The 18,521-nt window shown below is 35.1% G+C and overlaps 1 long non-coding RNA gene across 1 annotated transcript; it reads right to left on the bottom strand.

Annotated features, from left to right (window-relative positions):
* Window positions 1–2,377: 2,377 nt before the first annotated feature.
* On the bottom strand, window positions 2,378–17,160 carry LOC116534706. Its single transcript, XR_004261838.1, has 3 exons — window positions 17,150–17,160; window positions 15,174–15,180; window positions 2,378–2,522 (listed from the first exon to the last, which is right to left on the bottom strand). It is a non-coding gene; the product is annotated as an uncharacterized LOC116534706 (long non-coding RNA).
* Window positions 17,161–18,521: the final 1,361 nt, after the last annotated feature.

Genomic DNA, 18,521 nt, shown 5'->3' on the forward strand with positions numbered 1-18,521 from the left:
ACACAATGAAACTGCCATAGTTTGAACGATTGCAGGCATAAACCTATTAAAAAACAAATGACAAACCGTGGCATAATATTGAGTCTAACGAACCTGTCCTACAATGTCAGGATTGATAATACTCTCACTTCCCCAATTTTTATGCAAATTCTTTGATGTAAGCATATCACATCCCAAGACGAATTCTGGTTTGTCACAAACTCATACAATGTTTGTGAGTGTCTTGAGTGCCGTAAGAGCAAGAGAATACCTCCCTGCACTTAGCAAGTGCTTGGTACCCATCTGACTCTCAGACAAGTGTGCAGGTGTGGACCAAAGGCACCACAGGGAGTCAGCCTCACCTTGAGTCTGCCTGAGTCCTTCCCACTCTCTGCAGGCTTCCTTGGTAACTCTCATATCACACGAACGTCTTCCTTCTAGGGACATTTAGCACAGTATAACTTAGTGTTCAATTACATTCTTCAGATTCCCCCCTCTCTTGTCCCGCCAAATATTTTCAAGTCCCTTAAAGAACAAAATGTGTCTTGTTTTTCTCTAAGATGCCTGTCTTTAGCACTTAGCATGGTGCTGAGGGTATGTGAAGTTGATTGGTTTGTGAGTAGAGAAAAAGGAGATTCCTAAAGCACTAGAAAAGATCCGCCTCTTTCTGTATACTAACCCCATGTTTGGTGTGAGCATGTCTGAGTAAGAAGCATAATTACACTAAATGTAGCCACAAGTTTATCACTTTGACTTTCCTGGAAAGGCATCTCTAGTAGAGGGGCACTGGAAAGAATTTTGAATTCAGAAACATCTGGATTTGAATCTTGACTGCAATCTTTACTAGCATGTAACATTGGGCAAATAATCTTTCCCTGTTTCCTTGTTAGTAAAAGTATGAATAATACCATCTTCTTATTAAATGAGTTACACATTGGATATGTCCTAGCATGTAGGGATGAATGATGTTTATGTTGATTCTCTTTCTGTGCTAGTAACCAGTAACCATTTTTACCCTGAACTTTCTATTTCTCCCTGAAACTTATTGCTTCTTATTTTGATGTTATCTTTTGGAAAGTATCAATGAAAGGAGCTCATATGAGTAAAGTCTAAGGATTTAAATGCTGGAGGGACCTGGAGTGCTGTGGGTTACTATCCCAAGATTCCCTATTTATTGTATTAATGGCCAGACTGTTAGTACTCCCATTCATACCTACCCACCCACTCCCAATTTCAATACAAATTCATATCTCTATACACGGCTTAAAAACCATTGTGGGTTTTTTTTTTTGCTTCCACAACAAATTATCCTTACTTAAATAACATAAGATCAAAGTGATAGATTTTAAAGCATACATTTTTAAAAAAGAAATTTATTATCTTACCATTCTGTGGGTAAGACGTTCACATGACTTTGGCCAAATTTAGATGGTGATAGGTTCTGTTCTTTTTTGGAGGATCTAGAGATTTGTTTCCTTGCCTTTCCAGCCTCTAGAATTCTGAACTTGAATTGGAGTAACAGTGCTTTTCTCCTAGGAATGAGCATAGTTGTAAGCTGGTGCAGTTAATAGCCACCACATGCAAGAGAGCAGAATCAGGAGAAATGAAGAGAAGCTAGTCCTGTTGACTTTAATTGGCATTGAAATGTCAGTCATCTCTGAAGTTGAATATTGATGAACTTGTCAGATATATAGTATGACATTTGTCAAAAAAAATTAGCTTTAATTGAATTACTTCTCACTTACATTTTCTACCTTAAAAATGTAGGTAGTGCCTTCTTTCACTGGGCCTTTTGGCTCCCTAAATAATATGACTCCAGATTAGTGTGTTGGATAAAATATAGTTGGGCTGGCCTCACTACTCTAATATATGTTAAAATGATAATAACACTGAAAGAAGGGTGGGTAATTAGACCTCTTTCTTCCAAATAAAAAAACACTGATGAAACCTACAAGTAACTATTTTCCACTTTGGATTTACTGTCTTTGGGTCAAAGTAGGATCTACCTTCCTACTTTGTCTGATTCTAAACACCTTTAATATTTTTCACATTACAATGACTTATTTTCTGAATACAATGAGAAACATTCTTAATATTTTACAAAATGAGAGATCTTTATGAAGTCAAATGTTTGATAATTAAATTGAATAAAATGTTTCTGTGAAATATAATGATATATTCTCACTTCCTAAAATAACTTAGTTCATTATATTTTCCCTAGCTTTTCTGATATATAATTGTCAAATAAAAATTTTATATATTTATGGTGTGCAACATGTTTTGATATGTATGTACTGTGAAATGATTACCACTATCAAACTAATAAGCATATCCATCATCTCACATCGTTGCCTTTGTGTGTGTGTGTGTGTGTGTGTGTGTGTGTGTGTGTGTGTGTGTATGGTGATAACATTTAAGGTCTATCCTCTCAGCAAATTTGAAGTATTCAATACAATAATATTACCTGTAGTTACCATGCTGTATATTAGATCCTCAGAACTCATTCATCTTATAACTGAAAATTTGGATACTTTGACCAATATCTCATTGTTACCCTACTTCTTACTTACGTGTAACTACCATTCTACCCTCTGTTTTGACAAATTTGCCTTTTTTAGATTGCTTATATAAATCATATCATGCAGTGTTTGTCTTTCTGTATCTGGTTTGATTCATTCAGTATAATGTCCTCCAGTTTCATTCATGTTGTTACAAATGACAAGATTTTCCTTTTGTTTTAAGGCTGAATAGTATTTCATTGTGTGTGTGTGTGTGTGTGTATACATATATATATGTATATATATATAAATTTCTTTTATCCATTGCCAGATAAATGGATAAAAGAAATATATATCACATTTCTTTTATCCATTTATCTGGCAATGAACATTTAGATTGATTCTATATCTTGAATATTGTGAGTAACACTGCAACAAACATAAGAGAGAAGATATAGCTTCAAGATACTGATATCACGTCATTTGCATATATACCCAGAAGTGGGATTGCTGAATCATATGGTAATTCTGTTTTTATTTTTCTGAGGAATGTCCAGACTGTTTTTTATCTATCCAGCCACTTCATGTTTTTTATTGGAGAATTTAGTACATTTATATTTAAAGCAATTATTGATAGGTGAGAATTTAGGGCTTTCATTTTGTTAATTGTTTTCTATTATTATTATTATTAATATTATTATTTTTGAGACAGAGTCTAACTCTGTTGCCCAGACCAGGGTGCAGTGGTGCAACCTTTGCTCACTGCAACCTCTGCCTCTGAGTTCACGTGATTCTTCTCCCTCAGCCTCCCAAGTAGCTGAGATTACAGGGGCATGCCACCACACCAGGCTACTTTTTATAGTTTTAGTAGAGACAGAGTTTCACCATGTTGGCCAGGCTGATCTCGAACTCCTGACCTCAGGTAATCTGCCTGCCTTGGCCTCCCAAAGTGCTGGGATTATAGACGTGAGCCATCACACCTCACTGTTAATTGTCTTCTTACTGTTTTTAGTTCCTTTGTTTCTTTCATCCTCTCTTGCTGTCTTCCTTTGTAATTTGACAATTTTTTTGTAGAGGTGGAATTTAATTTCTTTCTCTTTATCATTTGTGTACCTACTACAGGTTTTTTTCTTTGTAGTTACCAGGAGGCTAACATAAAACAACTTGTATTCATAACATTATTTTAAGTTGATAACATTTAACCATGAATAAAATCTCTATGCTTTAATTTCTTCTCCTGTCATATTTTATGTTTTTGATGTACAGTTTATATATTTATATAACCTGAATCCATTAACGAACTACCATAATTATTTTTAATTCCTTAATATTAGTCTTTTAACTTTCATGATAGAGTTAAAACTTATTTACACAACTTCGTTAGAGTATTAGAATATTCTAATTTTACTATGTACTGACTTTGACCAGTGAATTTTATATTTTCATGTCTTCATATTATTAATTAGCGTGTTTCTGTTTCAGCTTGAAGACCTTCATTGAATATTTCTTCCAGTTCAGGTGTAGTGTTGATGAACTCCCTCAGTTTTTGTTTGTTTGGGAATATCTTTATCTCTCCTCCATTTTTTGAAGGAATGTTTCTCTGCATAGTATTCTTGGTTATTAGATTTTTAAATTTTTATTTTAGAACTTTATATTGTTCCCCTCTCCTTTGGTCTGCAAAGTTCCTTCTCAGAAATCCACTGATAATATTTTACAGGTTCCTCTGTATGTGGTAAGTCACTTTTCTCTTGCTGCTTTCAGAATTTTCTCTTAATCTTTGACCTTTGAGAATTCAATTATAATATGACTTTGGAAAGATATATTTGGTACTCTTTGAGATTCATCATTCTAGATGTTCATTTTCCTATCCAGATTTAGGGAGTTTAGTAATTATGTTTTTAAATAAGTTTTCCCCTTTCTCTTTCTCGGCTCCTTTTAGGACTCTCATAATGTGTATATTGGTTTACCTGACGATCTCCCATAAGTCCTGTAAACAACTTTTTACTCTTTTTTTTTTTTTTTCTTAAACTCTTTTTCCTTTCTGTTCCTCTCTGATTGGGTAATTTCATATGACCTGTCTGTAAGCCCAATGATTCTTTCTTCTGCTTGATTGACTCCGCTGTTTAAGTTCTCTATGGAAATGTTTAGTTCAGTCATTTTGTTCTTTAGTGCCATAATTTCTGTTTGGTTCTTTTATTAATGATCTGTACCTCTTTGTTCAACTTCTAATATTGTTCATATATTATTTTCCTGATTTGATTTAATTGTTTATCTTTGTTCTCTTGAAGCTCACTGGGCTAGTTAAGATGATTATTTTGAATACTTTTTGGGCAGTTTGTAGATCTCCATTTGTTTAGAGTTGGTCATTCGTGCATTATTTTGTTCCTTAGGAAGTTTCATGGTTTCCTGACTGTGATCCTTTTCATCATGCAATAGTATCTGTGGATTCAAAGATGTAGACACATCTTCTAGTCTTTGCACACAGCTTTGACTGGGAAATGCCTTCTCTAATCAGCCTGCTTAAAAATGTTGGTGGGCCAGCTAGTGGGGTCTATGGGGTGAGATTGCTGCTAGAAAGTGTTTGGGTTGGATGACCTGGTGACTAGGTCAGAAGTTGGGTGGGCATGGTGCCTGGGACTACAGGACCTTCCCCAGTGTCTTTGACTATGAGGATGGGCCTGGAAACTGGATCCACTAGTGAAGGCCTAGGTACTGGGATTGTAGGAACAGACCTGTGTTGTAGGTCTGCAGAGGCCAACCTGAACTGTTGTGCTGCCAGCACCAGACTGACATTGGAGTGGACATGCAGTCTGAGGTTATGGATGCTGGCCTAATTTTTTCAGTGTCAATTTTTTTTTTCTTTTTCCAAGATTGGCCTATGTAAGTATTTATTTGATAAACAGTATTTTAACGAATTAATCCATTTTTTCAGAAATGTAGTAAATGATAATAAAGGGCCCCTGTGTTTCAAAAAACATTTATTAAAAAATTCACATGCCCAGATGAAACTAACTTTTATATCTAATTGTCTATCTCATTTCTTATCCTACCATGAACTGTATTTTTTTTAAGGAGATGAATTCCAATAACATAAAATTAATTATTTAACAATGTATACCTTAGTGACATTTAGTACATTCATAATGTGGTGCAACCGCCACTTTCATCTAGTTCAAAATGTTTTCATCATCCCAAAATAAAACCTTATACTTATTAAGCAGTCACTTCCAACTCCCCCTCTAACCTCAGGCCATGGAAACAAGTAACCTGTTTTCTGTCTATGGATTTACCTAAGCTGAATATTTCATATAAATGGGAGCAAAATATATGTAGCGGTTTGTTTCTGTCTTCTTTCATTTGGTATATTGTTTTAAAAACTAATTTACTTTGCAGGATCTGTATGTATATCAACACTATAATTTATGAGTAATATTCCAATGTATATATCATAAAGTATTTATCTTTTTTTCACTTGTGGACATTTGGGTATTTTCAACTATTTGAATTTGTGAATGATTCTACTAATGACATTCAGGTACAAGCTTTTGTTTAAACACCTGCTTTTAAATCTGTGTACATACTTTGGAGTAAAATTGATGGGTCATATAATAATTCTTATTTTTCTCTTTGAGGAACCATCAAACTCTATTCCACAGTGGGTGCACCCTTTTATATTTTCACCAGTAACATACAGGGTTTCAATTTCTCTGCATCTTTGCCAACATTTGTAATGCTTAATTTTTCAAAAATTATTTTAAGTCGTTTAGTTGGTATAAAGTATTATGGAATTGTGGTTTTGATTTGCATGTGATAATGATGAATGATGTTTAATATGTTTTTATGTGAATTTGGGACATAGGTATATCTTTGAAAAATGTCTTTTTAGTATGTTGACCATTTAAAAAATTGGGTGTTTTGCCTTTTTATTATTGTGTGTACACACACACACACACACACACACACACATTCTATATTGTAGATTGTTGTCAGATATATAGCTTGTCATTATTGCTTTCTAATTCTGTAGGTTGTCATTTTTCTTTCCATTTGAAAATATCTTTTAATGAACAAATATGTTAATGATAAAGTTTAATTATATATATAATAGACTATAATATATAATATACAATACACTATATTATATACACATATATATGTGTGCATATGTATGTATGTGTATGTGTGTGAATATGTATGTGTACATCTATCTATATATGTATATCTTTTATTACTTGTGGTTTTTCTGTAATATCTAACAATCCATGGCCTGATCCACAACCATGAAGATTAATCCATATATTTTCATGTAAGAATTTCATAGTTTTTGCTTTAATGTTTAGGTAATTAACTCATTTTGAATCAAGTTTGTATAGAGTATAAAAAAAGGGTCCAACTTCATTCTTTTGGATGTGTATATCCAGTGGTCCCAGCACCTTATGCCAAAGAGAATATTCTTTTTCCATTGAATGGTCTTGACACCTTGTTGTAAACCAATTGGTCATAGATGTATATGTTTATTTTCTGGAATCTCAATTCCATTCCATTTATCTATAAATCTATATTTACCATGTACTTTTGGTTACAGCAGTTTTGCATTAAGTTTTGAAATTAAGAAATATCAAATCCTTTAATTTTACTCACTTTCAAGATTATTTTGGCCATTTGGAACCACTTGCAATTTCATACAAATTTGAAGGTGTTTAACCTTCTGGACACACTGTGGTGGTGGCTCTGTCAACACATCTCTGGGCACCCTTGCCCCTGTAGCGGTTCTGTGCCTGGGTCATGTGATTGTGTCTCCCTTTAGCTGAAATCACATGCCATGCCTCAGCCAGTATAAGTCAGAAAGGTAGCTATGTCTCCATGATTTTATGAGATAGTGTCTTAACTGGGGCTCTGTGCAAAGGCTCCATACTGACTGGGGCTTTTTCACTCTGGATTTCTAATAAGAAGGACAGATCTTCTGATTTCTGAATTACTTTCAAAGGCATTTTTCTGCTGTCTTAGAAAATAAATCTTGTCTTCCATTTAGATTGTTAACTAATCTCCTTATGAGATGGTCATTTGGTCACATCCTTTGTCTTTTCTACTGAACATACTTTCTCATTCTTTACCATATGGATAGGCTAAGAACTTTTCAGATCTTCAAGTTCTGCTTTCTTTTGATTAGTAATTCCATTTTTAAATGACTTCTGTCTCCTCACAACTTCATATGAGCTATCAAGAGAAATCAGACCACATCTTAACACTTTGCTTAGATATATCCTCAGCCAAATATCCAATTTCGTCACTCACAAGTTCTACTTTACACAAAATACCAGGGAACAAACTGAATTAAGCCGAGTTATTTGCCACTTGGAAACAAATATGACTGACCTTTCCTCCATGGCTCAGTAACATGTTTTTCATTTTTCTCTGAGACCTCATCATAATTGCCTTAATCATCCATGTTTTACCCTAAATTTTGCTTTAGGTTATTTCACCAAGATACATGAAAGCACATGTCCATACTAATGCTTATGATGATGGCAATATGTATATTGACCCCTCAAAGTTCAAAATGTTCATCAACAAAAACTGAGTCCTACTCAGTAATGAAAAATATAGCAATGCATTAATACATGCAGCAATATGGATGGACCCCCATAATACAACCCTCCTACCTTAAACCAGGAAGAATTAGATACCCTGAACAGACCAATAACAAGTGGTAAGGTTGAAATGGTAGTAAAATATTTGCCAACAAATAAAAGTCCAGGACCAGGCAAATTCACAGCAGAATTCTACTAGACGTTCAAAGAAGCATTGGTACCAATACTTTTGACACTAGTACACAAGATAGAGAAAGAAGGAACCCTTTCCAATTCATTTTATAAGGCCAGCATCACCCTAATATCAAAACCAGGAAAGGATATAAACAAAAAGAAATCTACAGACCAATATCATTGATGAAAATTGATGCTAAAATTCTTAACAAAATACTAGCTAACTGAATTCAACAACATATCAAAAAGATAATCCGCCATGATCAAGTGGGTTTCATACAAGGGAAGCAGGGATGTTTTAACATATGCAAGTCAATAAATGTGATACACCACATAAACAGAATTGAAAACAAAAATCATATGATCATCCCAATAGATGCAAAAAACAGCATTTGACAAAGTTCAGCATTCGACAAAATTCCCTTTGTGATTAAAACTCTCAGCAAAATCGTCATACAAGAAACAATATAATAAAAGTCATCCATGACAAACCCACAGCCAACATAATACTGAATGGTGAAAATTTAAAAAAAAATTCCCTCTGAGAACTGGAACAAGACAAGGATGCCCACTCTCACCACTCCTCTTCAACATAGTACTGGAAATCCTAGCCAGAGCAGACAGGCAAAAGAAAAAATAAAGAGCATCCAAATCAGTAAAGAGGAAGTCAAACTGTCACTGTTTGCTGACGATATGATTGTTTACCTTGAAAACCCTAAGGACTCCTCTAGAAAGCTCCTAGAATTGATAAAAGAATTCAGCAAAGTTTCTAGATACAAGATTAAATACACAAATCAGTGGCTCACCCATACACCAACAGCAACTAGTCAGAGAATCAAATCAAGAACTCAACCCCTTTTACAATAAAATAACCCCTTTTACAGCCCCTGCAAAATGCATACATATATACATATATACATACATACACACATACCTAACCAAGGAGTCAAAAGACTTCTACAAGAACAACTACAAAACACTGCTGAAAGAAATCACAGATGACACAAACAAATGGAAACACATCCCATGCTCATGGATTGGTAGATTCAATATTATGAAAATGACCATATTGCCAAAAGCAATCTACAAATTCAATGCAATCCCCATCAAAATACCACCATCATTCTTTATGGAATCAGAGAAAACAATTCTAAAATTCATATGGAACCACAAAAGAGCATCATATAACCTAATTTCAAACTATACTATAAGGCCATGGTCACCAAAACATTGTGGTACTGGTATAAAAATAGACCAATGGGAGAGAATACAGAACCCAGAAATAAACCCAAATAGAGCCAACTGATCTTCAACAAAGCAAGACAAAAAAATATTGGGTGTGGAAAGGACACCCTTTTCAACAAATGGTGCTGGGATAATTGGTTAGCCACATGCAGGAGAATGAAACTAGATTCTCCTCTGTCACCTTATACAAAAATCAACTCAAGATGGACTAAGGACTTAATCCTGAGACCTGAAACTATGAAAATTCTAGAAGAAAATATTGGAAAAAAACCTTCTACAATGGCTTGGACAAGGATTTCATGACCAAGAAACCCAAAGCAGATGCAATAAAAACAAAGGTAAATCACTGAGACCTAATTAAACTAAAGAGCTTTTGCATGGCAAAAGGAACAATCAGCAGAGTAAACAATCCACAGAATGAGAGAAAATCTTCACATCTACACGTCTGGCAAAGGACTAATATCCAGAATCTACATCAAACTCAAATCAGTAAGGAAAAAACAATCCCATCAAAAAGTGGATTAAGGAGGTGAATAAGAGAATTCTCAAAAGAAAATGTACAAATGACCAACAAAAATATGAAAAAAAAGAGCTCAACATCACTAATCATCAGGGAAATGCAAATCAAAACCACAATTCGAAACCTTACTCCTGCAAGAATGACCATAATAAAAAAATCATAAAAACGGTAGATTTTTTGGCATGGATGCAGTGAACAGGGAACACTTCTACCCTACTGGTGGGAACGTAAACTAGTTGATCCACTATGGAAAACAGTGTGGAAATTTCTTAAAGAACAAAAAGTATGACTACCATTTGATCCAGCAATCCCACTACTGGGTATTTACCCAGAGGAAAATAAGTCATTATTCAAAAAAGAACTTGCACATGTGTGTTTGTAGTGGCACAATTCAAAATAGAAAAATTGTGGAACCAACACAAATGCCCATCAATCAATGAATGGATACAGAAACTGTGACATATATATATATATATACATATATATATATATATGTATATATATATATACACACACACACATACACACACACACATGCATATATATGATGGAATGCTATGCAGTCATAAAAAGGAATGAATTAACAGCATTTGCAGTGACCTGGATGAGAATGAAGACTATTATTTTAAATGAAGTAATGCAGGAATGGAAAACCAAGCATCGTATCTTCTCACTGATATGTGGAAGCTAAGCTATGGGGACACAAAGGCATAAGAATGATACAGCGGACTTTGGGGACTTGTGGGGGAGACAGGAAGAGGGCAAGGGATAAAAGACTACAAATATGGTGCAGTGTTTACTGCTTGGGTGATGGCTGCACCAAAATCTAACAAATCATCACTAAAGAAATTATTTTTGTAACCAAATTCCACCTGTACCCCAATAACTTATGGAAGAAAAGAAAATAAAAATAATAATTTACAAATTTGAAAAAGTCAAACTAAGAATTCTATTGTAGTAGTCTGTTTTTGGTTGCTGTAAGATAATACTACAGACTGGATAATTTATAATAAACATACATTTATTAGCTCACAATTCTGGAGACTGGAAAGTCCAACAGCATGTTGCTGGCATCTTATGAGAGCTTTCTTGCTGAGTCATAACATAGCAAAAGGTGGAAGGGCAAAGAGAAAGTATAAGAGGGGGCTGAGCCTGCCTTTTTATATTGGCATTAATTTTACTCATGAAGATAGAGCCCTCATAACCTAACTACCTCTTAAAGGTCCCACTTCTTAAAAATTTATAATGGTAATTAAATTTCAACATGAGTTTTGGTGGGAACAAACATTCAAACCAGACTATTTAACCCCAAGTCCTCACAAATTCCTATCTTACTTACATACAAAATACCCTAATTCTGTCTCCATAAACCCCAAATTTTAACTCATTCCAGTATTAACTCAAAAGCTCAAGTCCAGATGTGGTTTGGCCGCATCCTCACTCAAACCTCATCTTGAATTGTAGCTCCCATAATTTCCATATTTTGTAGTAGGGACCCCATGGGAGATAATTAAATAATGGGGGTAGTTCCCCTCTACTGTTCTCATGGTAGTGAATAAGTCTCATGAGAACTGATGGTTTTATAAGGCATCTCCCCTTTTGCTTGGCTCTCATTCTCTCTTGCCTGCCTCCATGTAAGACATACATTTTACCTTCTACCATGATTGTGAGGCTTCCTCAGCCACACGGAGCTGTAAGTCATTTAAACTTCTTTTTCTTTATAAATTACCCAGTCTTGGGTAGGTCTTTATTGGCATTATGAAAACTGACAAATACAGTAAATTGGTAATGGTAGAGTGGAGCGCTATTGTAAAGATATCAAAAAATGTGGAAGTGACTTTGGAACTGGGTAATAGGCAGAAGTTAGAATAGTTTAGAGGGCTCAGAAGAAGACAGGAAAATGTGGGAAAGACTGGAAGTTTCTAGAAACCCGTTGAATGGCTTTGACCAAAATGCTGATAGTGATATGGACAATAAGGTCCAGTCTGAGGTGGTTTCAGATGGAGATGATGAGCTGGTTGGGAACTGAAGACTTGAGGCATTTTGCCTCTGCTGTAGAGATCTGTGGAACTTCGAACTTGAGAGAGATGGTTTAGGGTAGCTGATGGAAGAAATTTCTAAGCAGCAAAGTGTTCAAGAGGCAGCAGAGCATAAAAGCTTGGAAAGTCTGCAGGCTGACAATGCAAGAGAAAAGAAAAACCCATTTTTGAAGGGAGAAATTCAAGTCTGCAGCAGGAATCTGCATAAGTAATGAAGAATCAAATATTAATCACCAAGACAATGGGAAAAATGTCTCCAGGGCATGTCAGAGACCTTCCTGGAAGCCCCTCCTATCACAGGCCCAGAGGCCTAGGAGGAAAAATACAGTTTTGTGGGCAGGATCCAGGTTCTCCCTTCTGTATGCAGCCTAGGGACTTGGTGGCTTGTGTCCTAGCTGCTCCAGCCAGGGCTAAAAGGGGCCAAGGTACAGCTCAGGTCATGGCTCCAGAGGGTGTAAGCCCCAGACCTTGGCAGCTTCCACATGGTGTTGGACCTGCGGGTGCACAGAGGTCAAGAATTGAGGTTTGGGACCTCAACTCTTCTGCCTAGACATCCAGGTATTTCCAAACCTGAGATTGAATTATGGGAGCAGTTTCCTCCATGCTGTTCTCATGGTAGTGAATAAGTCTCACAAGAACTGGTACTTTTATAAGGGTTTTCCCCTTTCATGTGGCCCTCATTCCTGCTTCCATGTAAGACATACCTTTCTCCCTTCTGCCACTATTGTGATGCCTTCCCAGCCACGTGAAACTGTGAGTCTATTAAACCATTTTTTTAAATAAATTACCCAGTATCAGGTATGTCTTTATCAGCAGTGTGAAAATGGACTAATACAAATCCAAAGTATCATGTAAATGAGATAATGAATGAAAGTCAAAGTACAATTCACTCTGAGGCAAATTCCCCTCCAACTGTGAGTCTGTGAAATCAAATAAGTTATTCAGTTCCAAAATACAATGGTGGGAGAGGCTTAGGATAGACTTTCTTGTTCCAAAAGAAAGAAACAGGCAAGAAAAGAGAGTAACTGGTCCCACATAAGTACAAAGCCCAACAGAGTGAAAAATGTCAAGTCTTAGGGCTCCAGGGTCAATTTTTGTTTATTCCATGTCTTGTCTCCTGGACACACGGGGATAGAAGTTGGACCCCCAAGGTCCCAGGGATCCCCACCTTTATGGCTTGCTAGCTCATTCCACAAAGGAGCTCGATGTCTGGAGTTTCATGCCTGAAGCTCTTTAAGTCTAGTGTGGCACACTGGTGGCTCTATAGTGTGGAGATTCTTTGGTGATCCCAACCCCACAGTTCTGCTGGGTATTACCCTAGTGGAGCCTCTCTGCACTGACCCTGCCACCTTCATGATCTCACTAGGCATTGCCTTAGTGAGATTACTTTCTGGCAGCTCTATAGTTGCAGCATGTCTCTATGAAATCCTTTGAAATACGGGTAGAGGCAGCCATGTCGCCACAGCTCAAGCACTCTTTGTGTTTGTAGGATTAGCATCATGTGGACACCACCAAGTCTCATCACTTGCATCTTTTGAATAAGCATCTAGAGACACACCTGGGCCACTTTGAGCCATAACAGGAGCAGCCAAGCAGTTCTGTGCTGGAATGTGGGGAACAAACACCTGAGGTTGTGCACAGCAACAAATACTGTGGTCATGTCATGCAGGTACCCTGGTTCTGTTCTCTCTCTCTCTTTCCCGCCTTCTCTCTCTCTCCCTCTTTCTCTCTTTACCTCTCAACTTTTCTGCCTTCAAGGACCAACCATTCTGGGTCTCTGATGGGAAGCAGCATAACTTCTAAGATCTCTGAAATGCCTTCGATGTTATTCTGACATTGTCTTTTTTAAATTGAATTAAAAAAGCTAATTCTCCCATTGTTTTGATAAATAGCACCTGGCTTCCCTCAGTCCATACTAATCTCCTTATCAAACATTCACTTGGCCAAACCTTGGATTTCTCTCCTAAATACATTCTTTTTCATTCTTTACATGGCTATGCTGGGTGTATTAGTCCATTTTCACAGTGCTATAAAGAACTACCAGAGTCTGGGTAATTTATAAAGAAAAGAAGTTTAATTGACTCATAGTTTCACATGGCTTCGGAGGCCTCAGGAAACTTACAATCATGGTGGAAGGCTTTGATCCCACTTCTCAAGACTATCACTTTGGGTATTAAATTACATACAACCTAAGAATTCCAGAGGGGACACAAATATTCAAGCCATAGGAATTAGTACTATATAATTCAATTTATGTGGGATTCTAGAAAAGGTAAAACTTTAGAGACAGAAAGCAGATCAGTGATGGCCTGAACCTTGCAGTCAGGGGAGAAAATAGACTAAAATGGCCTTAAATAAACTTTTCAATGAAACTGCTTTGTATCTTTTAAAGTTTTGTATATATTTTTTGTTGTTGAGATGAGGTCTCACTATGTTGCCCAGGCTGGTCTCATACGCTTGGTCTCAGGTGATCTTCCTGCCTTGACCTCCCAAAGTGCTGGGAATCCAGGCATGAGCCACTGCACCCAGCTTGGAATCATTTTGTATTTTGATTATAGAGGTGATTACGTGACTGCAAAACAACTTTCAAAATTCATCAAAATATAAACAATATAGATAAGTTTTATGTGTAATGTATACCTCAATAAATTTGAAAATGAACTAATCTCATTAATGAAATGAAATTTTATGAAAGCATATTTTGATAAAGAACTTTATGATATCTTTAATAATTTTTTATTGACAGACTTTAAAATATTTTTAAATTAAATTTTATTTAAAATTATTTTTAATTTTTATATTATATATATATATTAATTTTTAACTTTTATATTTGTGGGTACCTACTGGGTTTATACATTTATGGGTTGACCTAACCAAAACATTTTAGGCAGGCATGCAATTTTTGATACAGGCACACAGTGCAAAATAATCACATTAGGAAAAGTGGGGTATCCATCCCCTCAAGTATTTATCCTTTGTGTTACAAAAAGTCAATTTATACTCTTTTAGTTATTTTTTAAATGTACGATTAAATTATTTTGACTATAGTCACATTGTTGTGCTATCTGATAGTGGGTCTTATTCATTCTTTCCAACCTTTTTTGGTACCATTAACCATCCCCACCTCCCCACTACTACCTTTCCCAGCCTTTAATAAGCATCCTTCTATTCTCTGTCTCCATGAGATCAATTGTTTTAATGTTCAGCTCCAATAAATAAGTGAGAAAACCTGATAATTGTTGTTTTGTGTCTGTCTTACTTCACTAAGATAATGACCTCCATTTGCATTCAGTCATGTTGTTGTGAATGACTGGATCTCATTCTTATTTATGACTGAATAGTACTCCATTTTGTATAAGTACCACATTTTCTTCACTCATTTATTTTCTGATAAACACTAACATTACTTCCAAATATTGACTCTTGTGAACAGTGCTGCAGTAAACATGGGAGTACAGATATCTCTTCAATATACTGATTTCCTTTCTTTTGAGCATATACTCAGTAGTGAGAACACTGGATCATATGGTAGTTCTATTTTTAGTTTTTGAAGAAAGTTGAAACTGTTCTCCACAATGGTTACACTAATTCACATTCCCTGCAGGTGTGTATGAGAGTTCCCTTTTGTCCACATTCTTGTCAGCATTTGTTATTGCGTGTCTTTTAGATAAAAGCCATTTTAACTAGGTGAAATGATGTATCCTTGTAGTTTTGATTTGCATTTCTCTGATGATCAGTGATGTTGAGCACCCTGTTGCTTGCCTGTTTGCCATTTGCATAACTTCTTTTGAGAAACGTCTATTCAAATATTTTGCCCATTTTTGATCAAATTATTTGGTATTTTCTATAGAGTTTTTAGAGGTCTTTATGTATTCTGGTTGCTAATACCTTGTCAGGTGGGTAGATTGCAAATATGTTCTCTGATTCAGTGGGCTATCACATCACTTTGTTGATTGATTCCTTTGCCATGCATCACATTTTTAACTTCATGTGATCTCATGCATCCATTTTTGCTTTGGTTGCCTGTGCTCGTGTGATTATACCCAAGAAATATTTGCCCACTCCAAGGTCCTGGAAAGTTTTCCCAATGTTTTCTTATGGTTGTTTCATAGTTTGAAGTCTTAGATTTGAGTCTCTAATCCATTTTGATTTCTTTTTTGTATATGGCAAGAGATAGGGGTCTAGTTTCATTCTTCTGCATATGGATATTTAGTTTTCTCAGCACCATTTATTGAAGAGACTGTTCTTTCCCAGTGTATGTTCTTGGCACATTTGTTACTCTTTGGCACCTATTTGCCAAAAATAAGTTCAGTGTAGATGTGTAGATTTATTTCTGGGTTCTCTATTCTGTTTTACTGGTCTGTGTGTCTATTTTTATGCCAGTACCATGCTGTTTTTGTTCCTATAGCTCTGTGGTATAATTTGAAGTCAGGTAATGTGATTCCTCCAGTTTTTATTTTTTATTTTTACTTGTGATAGCTTTGAATATTCTGGGTCCTTTGTGGTTACACATACATTTTGGAATTGTTCTTTCTATTTCTGTGAAGAATGTCACTGGTATTTTGATAGGGATTGCATCGAATTTGTAGATTGCTTTGAGTAGTATGGTGATTTTAATAGGATTGTTTCTTCCAGTTCATAAACATGGATTTTTAAAATATTTTTGTGTCCAATTTATTTTATCATGTTTTACAGTTTTCATTGTAGATATCTTTAACTGCTTTAAGTTCATTCCTCGGTGTTTTATTTTATTTGTGGCTATTGTGAATGGAACTACATTTTTACTTATTTTTCAGATTGTTCACTGTTGACATATATCAGTGCTAACAATTTTTGTGTGTTGATTTTTGTATCCTGCAACTTTACTGAATTTGTTTACCAGTCTAACAGTTATTTGGTGAAGTGTTTAGGTTTTTCCATATATAAGAGCATATTGTCTGGAAACAAAGATAGTTTGACTTCTACCTTTCTAATTTAAATGCCTTTTATTTCTTTCTCTTGACTGCTTTAGCTAGGACTTCCAATACTATGTTGGATAACAGTGGTGAAAGTTGGCATCAACTTTCTTTGTGTTTTAGATCTTAGAGGAAAGGCTTTTACTTTTCCCCCATACAGTATGATGCTAGTTGTGCATGTATTATATAGGGCTTTAATTATGTTGAGGTATGTTTCTTTATGCCCACATTTTTTTATCATTTTATCATAAAGGGCTATTGAATTTTATCAAAATTCTTTTTCAGTATCAATTGAAATAAACATATAGTTTTTCTCCTCCATTCTTTTTATATCACGTATCACATTGATTTATTTGCATATCTTAAACTATCCTTGCATCTCTGACATAAATCCTGCTTGGTCATCGTGAACAATCTCTTTAATGTACTGATAAATTAAGTTTGCTGTTATCTTGTTGACAATTTTTACATCAATAGTCATCACATATTTTGGCCTGTAGATTTCTTTTTTTTGATGTGTCCTTGTCTGGTCTTGGTATTGGAGTAATACTGACTTTGTAGAATTAGTTTGGAAGTATTCTCTCCTTCTGTTTTTTACAATAGTTTAAGTAGTATTGACATTAGTTCCTCTTTAAAGGGTTGGTAGAATTCAGCAGTTAAGCCATTGGGTTCCAAGTTTATTCTTTGCTTAGATATTTTTTATTATGGTTTTGATCTCATTATTTGTTATTGTTTGTTCAAATTTTGGATTTCTTCATGGTTCAATTTTGGCAGGTTGTATGTGTCTAGGAATTTGTCCATTTCCTCCAGATTTTCCAATTTATTGGCATATAGTTGTTCATAATAGTTGTTCACTAATGATCCCTTCAAGTTCTGCAGTAGTGGTTGTAATGTCTCCTGTTACATCTCTACTTTTTTTTTTAATTTGGGTCTACTCCCTTTTTATTTTTTATTCTTCATTAATCTGGCTAAAAGTTTGTCACTTTTGTATACCTTTTCCAAAAACAGCTTTTTAATTGATCTTCTGAATTTTTTTCATTTTAAATTTATTTTTTCTGCTCTGATATTTTTTGTTTCTTTTCTTCTACTAATTTTGGGTTCAGTTTTCTTTTGCTTTTCTAGTTCCTTAAGATGCATTTTTTTGGTAGCTTTTCTTCTTTTTTGATGTAGACACAGCTATATATTTCCTTTTTAATACTTCTTCAGTATCCCTTAGGTTTTGGTATGTGGTGTTTCCATTATTATTTGTGTCAAGATTTTTAAATGTTCTTCCTAATTTCTTCATTGACCTACTGGTTATACAGTAGCCTATTCTGCAATTTCCATGTGTTTGTAGAGTTTCCAAAATTTCTCTTATTGTTTATTTCAATTTTTATTCCATTGTGGTCAGAGAAGTTGCTAGATATTATTTCAATTTTTGGAATATTTTAAGACTTGTTTGGTGACCTAACATATGATCTATCTTTGACAATAATCCATGTGCAGAAGAGAATGCATATTCTGCAGTTTTGAGTAAT

This window comes from Sapajus apella, unplaced genomic scaffold (assembly GCF_009761245.1).
Source record: "Sapajus apella isolate SASKATOON/1434 unplaced genomic scaffold, GSC_monkey_1.0 scaffold89, whole genome shotgun sequence".
Lineage (NCBI taxonomy): Eukaryota > Metazoa > Chordata > Mammalia > Primates > Cebidae > Sapajus > Sapajus apella.